The 13,774-nt window shown below is 37.6% G+C and overlaps 1 protein-coding gene across 1 annotated transcript in view; it reads right to left on the bottom strand.

The window, feature by feature from the left end:
- PCDH15 (protocadherin related 15) overlaps positions 1-13,774 on the bottom strand; it is a 1,196,276-nt gene that overhangs the window by 711,335 nt on the left and 471,167 nt on the right. The gene's annotated exons all lie outside the window — the stretch shown is intronic.

Below are 13,774 nucleotides of genomic sequence, written 5' to 3'. Positions count from 1 at the left end.
TGTCTATTATGTGCAAATTACTGCAATAGATGTATCCTTATTATAGGCACTTCACATTTTGCTGTTTTATAGTGCACCCTCATCATATTTGATGTTATCTAATAGACAAACTCATTAATGACAATAATCTAAACAGAGGATGGCAAAGAGAGTTAGAATTTAACTTTAAATCTCTATTTATGAGAACATGTGAACTCTAAATAGCACATACTCCATAACAAATAGGAATAAATGTAATGGTTACTGATAAAACTATACCAGATATTTTAACATATTATAATTAATTCCCTTTTCCTACTTATTTTTGACCATACCTACTGGGGAAAAGTTAAGGTACAAAACAAACAAACAAACAAACAAAATAAGCTATTGTTTCTGTAGTTTGCATCCTTGTAGCTGTATTACTGGCTAGACCAGTGATGGCGAACCTTTTGAGCTCGGCGTGTCAGCATTTTGAAAAACCCTAACTTAATTCTGGTGCCGTGACACATATAGACATTTTTTGATATTTGCAAACATAGTAAAACAAAGGTTTATACTTTTGATATTTATTTTATATATTTAAATGCCATTTAACAAAGAAAAATCAACCAAAAAAATGAGTTCGCGTGTCACCTCTGACATGCGTGTCATAGGTTCGCCATCACTGGGCTAGACCAACACACTCATCCTCGACCTCAAGAGTATGATCTACATTGCAAATGGTATCTTCATCTATGTTCCCCTAAGCTCATAATTCCCAACTTGCGGACGTAGGTTACTGTAGCATTGTACAATGTGCTTGTCAACCTAGCACCACTGCAGTCCTCGATTGTTGAGAACTATGCACAGGCACCTTTTTCTCTAAAGCAGCTGGTCTCCTTTTCTTGGATAACTAATATCTTTGGATAAATGGCTTAATTTAATTTTCCTTGAATTCTTTCCCTTTCCTCTGGTACCTGGTCCTACAGATAAGATTTAACCTCTCCACTTCTTTCCATGTTAGGATGTTAAAATTCTAGGTTTTGCATCAGACTACATTCGACATTCTAGACCAGTCAACAGAGCCAAACATCAACAGTATTTCTTCAAAATAGACTTGCTCAGGCCGAAAACCAACTTCTGCGCACAGGCCACGAAGTTTCAATAGCACCTTATGCGTGCGCCCGCACGTGGTATTTTGTGGGAGAGCCACACTCAAGGGGCCAAAGAGCCACATGTGGCTCGCAAGCAGCAGTTTGCCAACCACTGTTCTAGACCAACTATGGATCATTTTGATTCCCTTCCCTCCTACTTTACCTCATCATCGTTATATTCTTCATCCACAATACAGTAAATCAGGCTGTTTCTCCAAACCTCTTAGCAACATCTTGCTTGCAAAGTCCTAGCATACAGAGATCTACCAGAGAACAGATTTCTTTAGTTTAAAGCCACCTATTTTATTACAGTAGCCCAAGGAAACTCATCCAAGTGGTGTGAGTCATTCTACACTGGAGAGTATGCATTATATCTGAAAGATGGGGGTTCATATTCTAAATCAAAATATGGGCTTATATCTCAATTCTACTACTAAGTCCTTTTCAAATCTCAATTTCCTCATGTAGAAAATGGAATTAAAAATTGCCTTCTTGCCGAAACCGGTTTGGCTCAGTGGATGGAGCGTCGGCCTGCGGACTGAGGGGTCCCGGGTTCGATTCCGATCAAGGGCATGTACCTGGGTTGCGGGCATATCCCCAGTGGGAGATGTGCGGGAGGCAGCTGATCGATGTTTCTCTCCCATCGATGTTTCTAACTCTCTATTTCTCTCCCTTCCTCTCTGTAAAAAATCAATAAAAAATAAATTTAAAAAAAAAAGTCTTCATTTGTAAAGAAAACACAAACACATACTTAAAAACATGTCACATTGCCTGGTATATAGCAAGAGCTCTATAACTGTTATCTCCCTATGTATTTAGTTATAATGACCCAGACGAGAGGTCCTAAAGATCAGAAGCATGCCCAGTGAAACGGCCTGAAGGATGTAAAACATAATCAATGAATCTCTTGGTTTTCTCCCACAGAATAGCTAGCAGCTCCATAGGTGCATCCTGCTCCACACACGGGCACATTTTCACATCAAGTCACCCAACAGCCACACTTTCAGTAGTGCCAGATGCATGTAACTTTCTCTAGAAACACCCATCCTCTTGAAAAGGAGGAGTTATATAATACATCATACATGAATGGGCTTGGAGGGAAATTGACATTTTTACCCTTTCATTTTCCATTTTCAGTAACACCATCATTATATTCACATCATCTCTGTATTTTCTTGCCCTGTATATCTTCCTGGTGAGCATATGGCATTGCAGATGGCTGAATATTAAGAATTTGCTGAACTGGAAACAAAATCTACATAACATTAGGATCTACAAGCTAACTTTACCCAGAGATGTTATGATATGAGGAGTGGCCCTCAGAGCTTGAGTGGACATCAGTGGTTCTTAAGCTAAGTGTATCTAGCCATCACCTGGAAAACCCAGTTACTGTCCCCAAGAGATCACGATTGACAAAGTCAAAATTGGAGCCGAGAAATTTAAGATTTCAACAGGTTCCCTGGGTGACATTGTTGCAGGAGGTCTGAGAGTCACATCTTTAGAAAGATTGTCATGTATAAAATGGTGAATTACTAAAGCCTAACAGTTTTGCTTTAAGAATATTTTTGAAACTTATCTAAAGTTATAAACCTCTAAAATCACCTAAATGGGTTGCAAGCTCTTAGATCAAATCTCCACATGGATATATTTCCCATAGCACTCTTTTAATCCTATCCCCTATTCAACTAGATTTAAAAGGAAAAAAATAAAAATAAAAATCCTCAAGCTTCTATCTACATGGTTACTGGGCAAAAAGCACACTTTTGCAAAGTAGCTCCATGGCAGTCTTAGGACCTGCTCTGTTTTAAGGGTGGCTCTTAACCACAGCAGCACATTAGTATTGTGCATAGAGTTTTAACATATCCGTACCTCAAACCAATTAAAATAAAACTTCTGGTTCAGTCCTGAGACATAGGGATCCCTAAGTTAATTATCCAGCTGGGTTGAGAAGCAAGGCTTGAACTGAATAGATGTATCGTAGGTTAAATGAACAAGGCCTCTGTGTGACAATAAGAAGAAAACTCCTCTGGTTGCCTGGAACTCCCATTACCTCAGGATTCTTCACAGAATTAGTGTGTAAGCATGAAACTGTACACAGTGAGATGAGCAACTCCAATGTATTCCAAATTTAAGAAACAAAGGATTAGAAAAAAAAATGGCCTACTATAAAATCTAAGAGGAAAAAAAAAATTACAACCCTCATATAATTAACTTAACATACCAAGAATAAAAGCTTAGATGAAATAAAAAGAAACATGAGAATTCTAATATACCTATTCCCAAAGAATAAAGTTAATAATTGGGAACATTCTTTTAAAAAGTCATATTCTATATGCTTAGGTTTAGACACTGAATATGATTTGGCATAGACTAAACTGTTCTTATTAAATGAATCAATATTACTTTATACTATTAATAAGCAAACTTATAAATTATTTTTATTCCCAAGTTTAACAACATATTTTCGTCCTCAGAAAGATTAAACACTTAAAGCTATCATGATCGAAGAGCTACCCCAGTGGCCTCTACATAAATACACATACATCCTTGCATATCTTCCCAAGAAAGTATCTGGATGGAAAATAAGGTAGCATTAAATAAACTACTCTAAATGTAACACTATCAAGGTAAGATGGGTAAGAAAAGAATGGATTTTGCTCCAACAAATTGGGTCAGGCAAACTTTGGGCATGGCAATGTATCAGGAAGAACAATTAGAATCCCAATCTACTTAATCTAGTGAAATCTAATATAAACAAGTGGTAATGTTTAAAAAGGCTTAAAATATATTGTCTTAAACTCTTTATTTATTATACTAGTAGCCCTGTGCACGAATCCGTGCACCAGTAGCTCTCTGCGGGGCCTGGCCGCTCTGCGCCCCCTCCCCAGAGGCTCTCCATTGCCCAGAGGCCCATCTGTGGCCAGGAAATGCAAACAACTTACCTTCCTGTTCTCAGGAACTCCAATAAAGGGCTTTGTTCCTCTTTCTCGGCCAGCTTTCACCCCTGTGCATCCGCCACCAGACCCTCCTGTCACACTATCCTCCACACCATCCACCCTCTGGCCGCCCAGACTTGACCTTGCACAGGAGTCGGGGGCCACTCAACTCTGCTCAGCTCGCTGGTTCCTTCTCTTCTTATGCAAGTGTTCCATGCCCCTGCATGGCCAGAGGCCCATCCGTGGCCGGGCACAGAATGCTTGCCTCATCCACCAGGCTGATCACGCTGCCCTCTCTCAGCAACCCCCCACCCCCCTCCCACACACACACACCAGGACTAGGGGACTCCAGCGGGGCTGAGAGGAGAAAAAATTATAAATGCTTCTCAGATATGGTGAGAAAGCAATTGCTTGATGTTTTTATTAGTTTCTCCTAGTTGCAAGGAAAGGGACTCACTTGATCTTAGATAAAGTTGACCTGGATGATTGCATAATAACATTCTGAAAGCATAGGTCACAAGTGAAATTTTTAAAGAATATCCGGTGGTCTCAAGACCCGAGGGCTCTGGATAAGGTGTTTCTGTCAATTCTTTGACCCCGAGACCCAGAACTATAATTAACATGCTTAATTCTGCTTCTGTAAACTGTTTTTTTGCGGATCAGGCTCCTCATTCCAAACCCTGGGATGTAACCAATACCTTTGTGATTTTTGTGTTCATGATATGTAAATGTTAAGTTTTATACTAGATGCAGAAAAGCAAAACTTAAGACAAGCAGCAAAAAGACTCGGATCATGATGACTCAAAAATTAGAAATGATCCAGAATATTTTTTAACAAGGACGTATAGGACCTGACTGCCTCATATTTACCTGCCCTTTTTAAATAATAATAATTCGACCTTAAATGCCATCTAAGGTTATAGTCTTGCCCCATCCCCAGTGGTCCACCTGTTTAGCAAGACATGCTGACAATGAGACATCCTAGGAATGAGCCTTCCTAGCACCGTGGGACTCCATTATCCAACCAAAAGGTTGGTCATCAATGCATCCTTTGGATTGATTTATGACCAAAAGGGGGATGTGTGGATGAAAGGGGCCACACGCTGACCCGCCAAGCTCAGAGAAGGCCTGTGTGGCAGCCTAGCAGACTCAGAGACCTAAAATAACCACAAAGGATGGTCTGAAATTAAACTTTAACTAAAAGCAGTTATGGTGGGCAGTTATGTTCTAAGCCAGTATCTTCACTGACAAGATCAACTTTGATCCTTACTGAGCCCATTTGCCTTTTTGCCTCTAAGATAACATTCCCTTGAAATGTCTGGGTAACTTGTAACTTCCCTTTTTCTGAAGCCCCTGGGGCACAACCAAATGTTCTGGGCACCAGGACAGATACTACAAATTCCTTCATTATCATGTTAATTGATCCTGCACCCACCTAAGTATGTGTCCATCATTTTACTTTTTATCCTATCACAGAGGTTTCCCCACTTTGCTTAATCCCACCTCCTTAAATCTGTCACCAATGAATTTCATGTATAAATACGGATGTAACCCTGCCATTCTCCGGAGCACTATCTCAATTCGTTGAGGTTCTGCTTCCTGGCATATGTCGACAGTTTGGCTCAAATAAACTCACAAAAATTCTTTAAAAAAAAAAAAAAAGAAGAAGAATATCTATGTCTACTCTATGTACTTTAAATCAATTTATATCTACTTTATCAATCATAATTCTATTACTGAGTATGTATTGGGGGATATTTATAGATTTCTATAAATATGGATTTATATTTCCATATGGATTATTTGACATAATAAAAGTTCATATGTTTACTATAACTACTAATTTGCTTTAGATTATTTTATCTCATGAAGAGATAGTGATACTTTGTCTCATCAAATAATACTTTATGGAGTACTCCTAAAAGCTTCCTGAATAGGTTTTACAGTCCCCGTCTTCACTTTTGATGAAAATGATAAAAACTGTGATTCCCTCACCAACAGATATCCTTGTATCATGGTAGGTATGGTCAGATTATGAGATTGTGTTATTAGTGGACTATTTCTTGAAGTCACAGAGTATCTTGCAACACTTGAGATTAGAAAACAATCACATGATCAAGTTATCAATCTCCAATAGGCCAGATTAGCAAAAAACATCTACACTAATAAAAGACTAAGATGCTAATTGACCATACCTTTGCTACACCCATCAGCCAATCAGAAGAGTATTCAAATTAACCCAACAAAGATGGCCATTAAATTTGCATACTGCAGGCAGGGCGGGACAGCACCATCTGGGCCTGCCATCTGTAACCCGGGGTGGCCAGGCGGGACAGCGCCATCCGCCACCTGCCCGGCCACCATCCGGCCATCCCACGTGTGACCTGGGGTGGCCAGGCGGGACAGCAGCGATTTTGCTCCCTTCTCTGCTTCGCTCCAGACACAGGAAGCCCTATTCTTGCAGGAATCTTCCTGCAACGGGCCTCTAGTAGAGCTTATAAAATGTAATCTTTGACATCTCATTTCTAAGAAATCCATGGGAGAGAAACACTTTACAATTCATTCCTAGGCAAGTGAAGCTCACGGTGTTGAGGCAACAAACCAAGGTCTCAGAGGACAAACCTGTCACATTGGAAATGTTCAAGGAGTACTCTACAGATTCTAAAAGCTACCAATCATTAAAGAAAAAATTGAACCATTTCTAAAGGTGAGAAATTCCAGAAGTTACCCTAATTTTCTGGGCAGCTTTGTGTTCAACAAGTGATAAATTTGACCTTGTCGAATATATTATAAATGCTACAAAATATAAAATAAATGGAAACACTTTTATTAAAGTTATAAATTTAAAAAATGAATCTGTTGATATTTATAACATATTCAGATATTTTCGTAATGTCTAACAACACTGTATATTTATATTATTAGAGGCCTGGTGCACAAAATGTGTGCACTTGGCAGGGTCCCTCAGGCTGACCTGTGCCCTCTCGCAGTCTGGGAGCCCTCGGGGGATGTCTAACTCACGGCTTAGGCCCGCTCTGGTGGACATTCTTAGCGCTGCCACGGAGGTGGGAGAGGCTCCCGCCACTGCTGCTGCACTCGCCAGCTGTGGGCGCAGATTCTAGCTGAGCAGCGGCACTCCCCCTGTGGGAGCACACTGACCACCAGGGGCAGCTCCATGCACTTAACATCTGCCCCCTGGTGGTCAGTGTGAGTCACAGTGACTGGTCATTCTGCCATTGGGCCAAAACCAGCTCTCTGTCATCCCCCAAGTGGTCCCAGATTGCAAGAGGGTGAAGGCCAGGATGAGGGACCCAAATGGTGAACTATCAAGGCCACAGAGCGATGCAGGAGGTTGGCCAGCCAGGGAAGAACCCAGGGAGGGCTCCAGGGCATGTCCAGCCCATCTCAATGGGTCCCGATTGGCCGCACCCCATCAGCAAGCTCACCTACTGGTCAGAGTGTCTGCTCTCTGGTGGTCAGTGCATGTCAAAGCGGCTGGCCAACCAGTCAACTGTCTGCCCCTTGGTGGTCACTGTACAATATAGCAAGTAGTTGAGCAGCCTTAGCATATCATTAGCATATTACGCTTTGATTGGTTGAAGGGCCACCAGCCGACCAGAGACTCAGCATATAAAGCTTTTATTATATAGGATCACATACCAAGGTCAGGAATATTTACAAACTTTTAATGAGGATAACCAAGTGATGTAATATACCTAAGCAAAGATCATCTTGTGAAATGTAGTTTGGTAAGTTGTTAAAAGGACTAAATGTAATTGGGTTAAGTAGCTTCAAATTAATTATAATCTTCTAATATATTCCATAAAACTTACCTTGAGGTCATAGTTTTGTGACTAAAATATAAAGAAACTCCTCTTATTTTTTTCTTATCTAAGCTGGTTCTACTGTTACAAGTAACAAAATAATTGTTAATGGAGTGAAACTCTACATATAAGTCAAGTGATCATCTGTACATTTCAGACAATAAACAGATATGAAAACTTCATGCTAATTAATAAATTATAACCTCACTGTGCTCAGTTCCCTTTAACTACAATATCTAAACGATAAAATACTAAGGGGGGAAATGTCACAGGAATTTTTGTTTCCCATTTAGAATGTAAAGTATCTTTGATAATAAATTATTATCCAATAAAAATAATGAATATCCTAAATTTCCAAAGTATTGTTTTACTTAAACAACTCTTCACAATGTTGGCCAATTTTCAATTCATGTTCTACAGTTATAATTTATTTATGTGATTTATGTTTTTTCTCCTAGTAAAGCCATGGCTGTTAGAAATCTCATTGTTTATGGAAAGATAGTTGGAGCTTTCTGATTATGTTGTCAATGTAATACTGTACGCAGATTTGCAACTAGCTAATTTATTTACAATCAACACATCTTCAAATCTAGCATCTAATGAAAATACCAACTGACAGATTAAACTTACAATTATCTAACTTCCATAACACAAATTAAAATTACAAGCTCTATGATACTGGCTCATATTTATGATGCATGTTATTTTTAACCAATTTTGTTGTTACTAAAAAAACTATGCCTGATGAATGATATCCCTGAGGTCAACATATGATTGAAATTTTTAATAACATAATATGCACTGTTAAGCATTGAGCATCTCAGAAAAACAAATAATGTATTACTACTTAATAATGGTATGAGCATATATACATAAACAAACCAGTTTGCATGAATTATGTGCTTTTTTTTTTTGTAATCCTCACCCAAGGATATTTTCCATTGATATTTAGAGAGAGTAAAAGGGAGAGGGAAAGAGAGAGAGAGAAACATCATTGTGAGAGATACACATCGATCGGTTGTCTACAATAAGCACTCTAGCCAGGACCAGGGATTGAGCCTGCAACTGAGACGTGTCCTTTACCAGAATCAAATCCAGGGCCCTTCAGTCCACTGACGGACGCTCTATCCACTGAGCCAAATAGTCGAGGTTAATTTGGTTGTTTCCTTCATCCAGGGGCGGGGATCAAGCCTGCAACCAAGGTAGGTGCCCTGGACCAGAATCAAACCTGCAACCAGTCAGTCTACGGGTTGATGCTCTATCCGCTGAACCAAATCAGTGAGGGCCCTATTGGCATTTACAAGTACAAAGATATTTTGTAGGGATAGAGTCAAAACATTCTTTACTTGATCAAACCAAAATCATTCTCCATTTTTATTTATCTTCGAAGAGCTCATTGTATTGCTTCTGCTTTGGGGGATTAAAAAACTCTTAAGTCTTTAAAACCACTGTTATGACTTTAGGAAAATTACTCAAACTCTGCCTTTCTCAGATCTCTCTTTTTAAAAATGTGTATAATAATAGCACCTATATCATAGAGATGAGAGCTATAGGTAAAATAATGTAATTATAATTCTTGAGCATCACACATATTCATTGATCTAGATGTGTATATATAATTTTGTTCTGTAAATCAATATTATTTTTATTTTCAAACTACATTCTAGCATCAAAATGACAGGTAATGATGAGAATGAGCAAACAGATTATAACATCACATGGATATTTAACAATTGCAATAAATGGGTCTCTAAAAACTTTGGATTCAAATGTATTTACTTCAAACAAATTTATGTGTATTAGGGTGCAAAGTAAAGAGACCATATATGTGTGTGAATTTGCTTCAATTGCCTTCAGGTATAATGAGAACATTCATCACCGTGGTATTAATAACTCCTCACTTTTCAAGATATTTACGCACTCCTGACATTTTACTGAAACTATCTTGAAAACTGTTCAACAAAAAGTCCTGGTAGATGTTACTACATCCCATCTAACCTAAAGGAACTGAAGCACACCACATTAAACTGACTTTTTCAAAGATACTTACTTAGAACTTCATAAAGATTAGGTTCAATCTAAGAGTTACTTGGTACTAGAAAATATATGTTATTCAATAAAATATGAAGACAGAAATAGTACAGTATTTAGTGAAAAAAGCTATAACAGAGAAATGCTATTGAAATGCAGAGAAAGTCATGATTCTTATAAGCCGCTGTTTGAAAAAACACTAAATGTTGGTTTTCTTTTAAATATAAAAGACTTAATTTAATTAAGTATATTCTTTAACTTGATTGTTTTTAAATTAAAATATGATTATGAAGAAGTGAAGTTATACTTTAATATATATATAACCAACATAATTATTATGGTCATAATTAGCTAGTTGATATTAACATAGGAAGCAAGCAAAGGGCAGCTTCACCAGGAAGCTACATCTCCATGCTTCCCAGGGAACCACAGATCCATTCCCTGCAGATCACTGGGGGAAGGGATTGAACAAAGGGGGGGATGGGCACGTGTGCAGTAGAAGTCAGGATGACATAGGGAATGTTTCTGCCTGTCAGTCTAGCCAGCTGTGGGCAAACTACGGCCTGCGGGCTGGATCTGGCCCATTTGAAATGAATAAAACTATTGAAAAAAGAGACCATACCCTTTTATGTAATGATGTCTACTTTGAATTTATATTAGTTCACACAAACACTCCATCCATGCTTTTGTTCCGGCCCTCTGGTCCAGTTTAAGAACCCATTGTGGCCCTCGAGTCAAAAAGTTTGCCCACCCCTGGAGCCTGTGGAACAAGGATTAACTAGGGGGCAGACCCCATCAGAAGTGCACAAAATCTTGGAAAGTTGTGAATTTGTCAGTTTTAAGAAGCTCCTGATGAAAATCCCAGCCAAAGAGTGCCCTCTCTCTTGCTAGATTCTGTGCTCTTGTTCTCTCACTTGCTCTGTGGCCGGCACTGGCCCATGTGCCTGCCTGTTCTTGTTCCAAAGCCAGATGGCCTTAGGAGCCCAGCCATGCCGGATCCTGGACTGGACTGGACTTTAATACGTCCCAGAAACTCTGAGCAGAGGCTTTTATTCTGACAAAACTGGGCGTCTTCCATGGGAAGATGGACAGAGATGGGACCTTGGAAGGGAACCCCCTTAATTTTACATCATCAATAAAGCTTCCCACAAAACCCCATCCTCCCATGGGGGCCTCAGGAAATTCATTTCCTACAGCACCCCAAGAACTCCACTTCCACCAATAACATAACTAATGTGTTTGTATAAAACAATTAATGAATATTAATACATTGATTTTATATTTATAACTATACAGGTTCAATAGCTCTTTGAGAAAAGTTTTCAGATCAATATTATAACCACCATGATTTTAAAAACTATTAACATTTTCAAAATTGGCTCCAGATTTCATTAAAAATTAAAAGAAAAACAACAAAGAAAACAGTAAAGATTCAGCTAAAGTACTGCTTCTTCCCCACATCTTCAATGGTTACCCCTTTCCTAAGGTCAAATGTATGAAGTAGGTCCATGTATGTTTAAGTCCCAAATCCTGATTAAATATTGTTAGAATCAGATTCCATACTAAATATCTCAGATACCACCCCTCTCATTTCCATCAACCAACAACAGCTAAAACAGAATGTGCATTGTGAAGTTCCTCAAACTTCTATTTACATGGCTACTTAAGTAGATTGGTTTATCTTTTCGTATAGATAAAAATGGGTAAATTTTAATCAAATTTTTAATGATGGCCCTTAATCAGAAGAAAAAACATGTTATATTATGTTTCCATATAAGAAATTAGAGGCACATACTAGATTTTATATACATACGCATGTAAGTATATATATGTTAAATTTAAATGACATGTGAAGGGAAACTTTCAGTATTTAATGGGATAAAATACAAGATAAAAAAACATTTATGTAACACGTGGTTGACTTCCTGTTGATGCTGTACAAATGAAATTTTTCTGTATATAATTTAAAGGTAAATTATGTACAAGAAAAAAAAGAATAATTTTCTAGGTTCTCACAGAGAATATTTTATATTTGCAATAAAAGTACCACTGAGATTTTAGATGAAAACACATCGGCAGAATTGAATTTAAATACAGCATTGACTTCCAGCATGTTTTCTGACTTTTAAAGGGCACTTTTTAGAAAAGAGGAAAGAAGCTCTCTGTGATTTATGATGATTTTAAATGTCTTTGATACTTTTGGTGTCTCTCCAGGGTAAAAGGAGAACATAGTTTGATTTCCAGGTGGCCCCAGCAGCTTCCTGGCAGGGGCCCTTTGAGGACTAGCTCAGTGGGGTCTGGAGGAATTAAAGGGGAGTGACAAATAGATCTGTACTGCCCTCTGAGAGAATGGAAGTAAGAATGTGCTTTTGCCTATTCTATGCCTGAGGGCATATGACAATGGTCTCCACAGAGTTTTTCAGAAGCAATATTTAATTTCCTTTCTATTTGAGCTCAGAGATATGGGATTTTAGTTAACAGTTTAAAGGGTGTGCTTTTGTTTTACTACTAAAATAATTTGGGAATTTCATATTAGGGTATAGAAATAGCATAAAGTGTTTCAACCACTGTTTAGCAAAAAAACATTTTTAAATTTTTTTTCTTGTCTCTCACCCCCTAGATCTGGATTCCTGGTGACTTCAAAATTAATTCAGTAGTAAATGGGCACCATAATTAACACCAGGATAGTTATACAGAGATGATAGTTTTTACCTCAATAGCCACTGTGACTAGAACATAGTAACCAATTACCAAAATGAAGTAGGGGGCACCTCCATTTGTCAAGATTAACTTGACTTATTAGAACAATTTAAAATCTAAGTCAGTTAACTGGTGGTTCTTTTTCACATATCTGTCTTAAAGCAAAGTTTTAAAAGAATGTATCATTTTTTACTGTTAAATGTTTTCTCAATGGTGTGTTGAAGTAATAGACAGGAATATTCCAGTTAAATTTTTGAGTTAGAATGCATTAGTAACACAAGTTGGGGAATATTAGTATCACTTAAACGTAAAGGCTATGAGAGCAGGTATTTTTGTTTTGTCATGACTATATCATCAGAGTTTAGAACAGTGGTTGGCTCCTAGTTTTGGTCACTTGTTGAATAATTGAATCTGCATTATTGGATACTAAATCTTTAAGACAAAATTTTATTTTATTTTAGCATTAAATAAGAATTAAAAAAAACATTACAGAAAAGGTCCATACTTTACTAGTAATATATATACTAGTAAGAAACAAACTTTCAACAATATCGCTTTTCTTAGTGTTATGAATAATACACTAAATAATTATTTTTATCTTTTCAGCCAAATTAATTAAAATTTATTTCATAGAGCTTGTTATAGTATCTCATTTTTATATTTAAAAGTACTATCATAGGAGCCATGTCTCAATTGTCGAATTTTCCCCATACTCTCATAAACTCAGAAAATATCTACTTCCCCACAGTTATGTTCTGACTGATGTTTTAAAGAACCAGCAAAGGACCGAATACTCTTTTAAAAAAAAAAAAAAAAAAAAAAAAACCTGCAAAACTTAACTAAACTTCTTCTAATTCTTCAAGAGGGCAATAAATAAAAGAAAATTTCATCACCACCTGCCCCCAAATGATTGGATTTTCACATAAGCAATCTAGTATTAGGAATCATATTCTTTCCAGTTATTTAGTATGTATAGGTGTATATCAAATACTTTTCTTTTAGAAATATTTTTTTTTTTATGAAAAAAGTGGATGTAACATGGGTTTAGGAATCTGTTGTTCACCATGGCTGGATAGTTCAGCTGACTATCCAGATTATGCCATGACTGTGGGTTCAACCGCTGGTCAGAGCACATACAGAATCAACCAATGGATGCGTAAGTTAACTG

Source organism: Myotis nattereri, assembly GCF_964212035.1.
Source record: "Myotis nattereri genome assembly, chromosome: 13".
Classification (NCBI taxonomy): Eukaryota; Metazoa; Chordata; class Mammalia; order Chiroptera; family Vespertilionidae; genus Myotis; species Myotis nattereri.
This window is presented reverse-complemented; position numbering and strand designations above follow the sequence as displayed.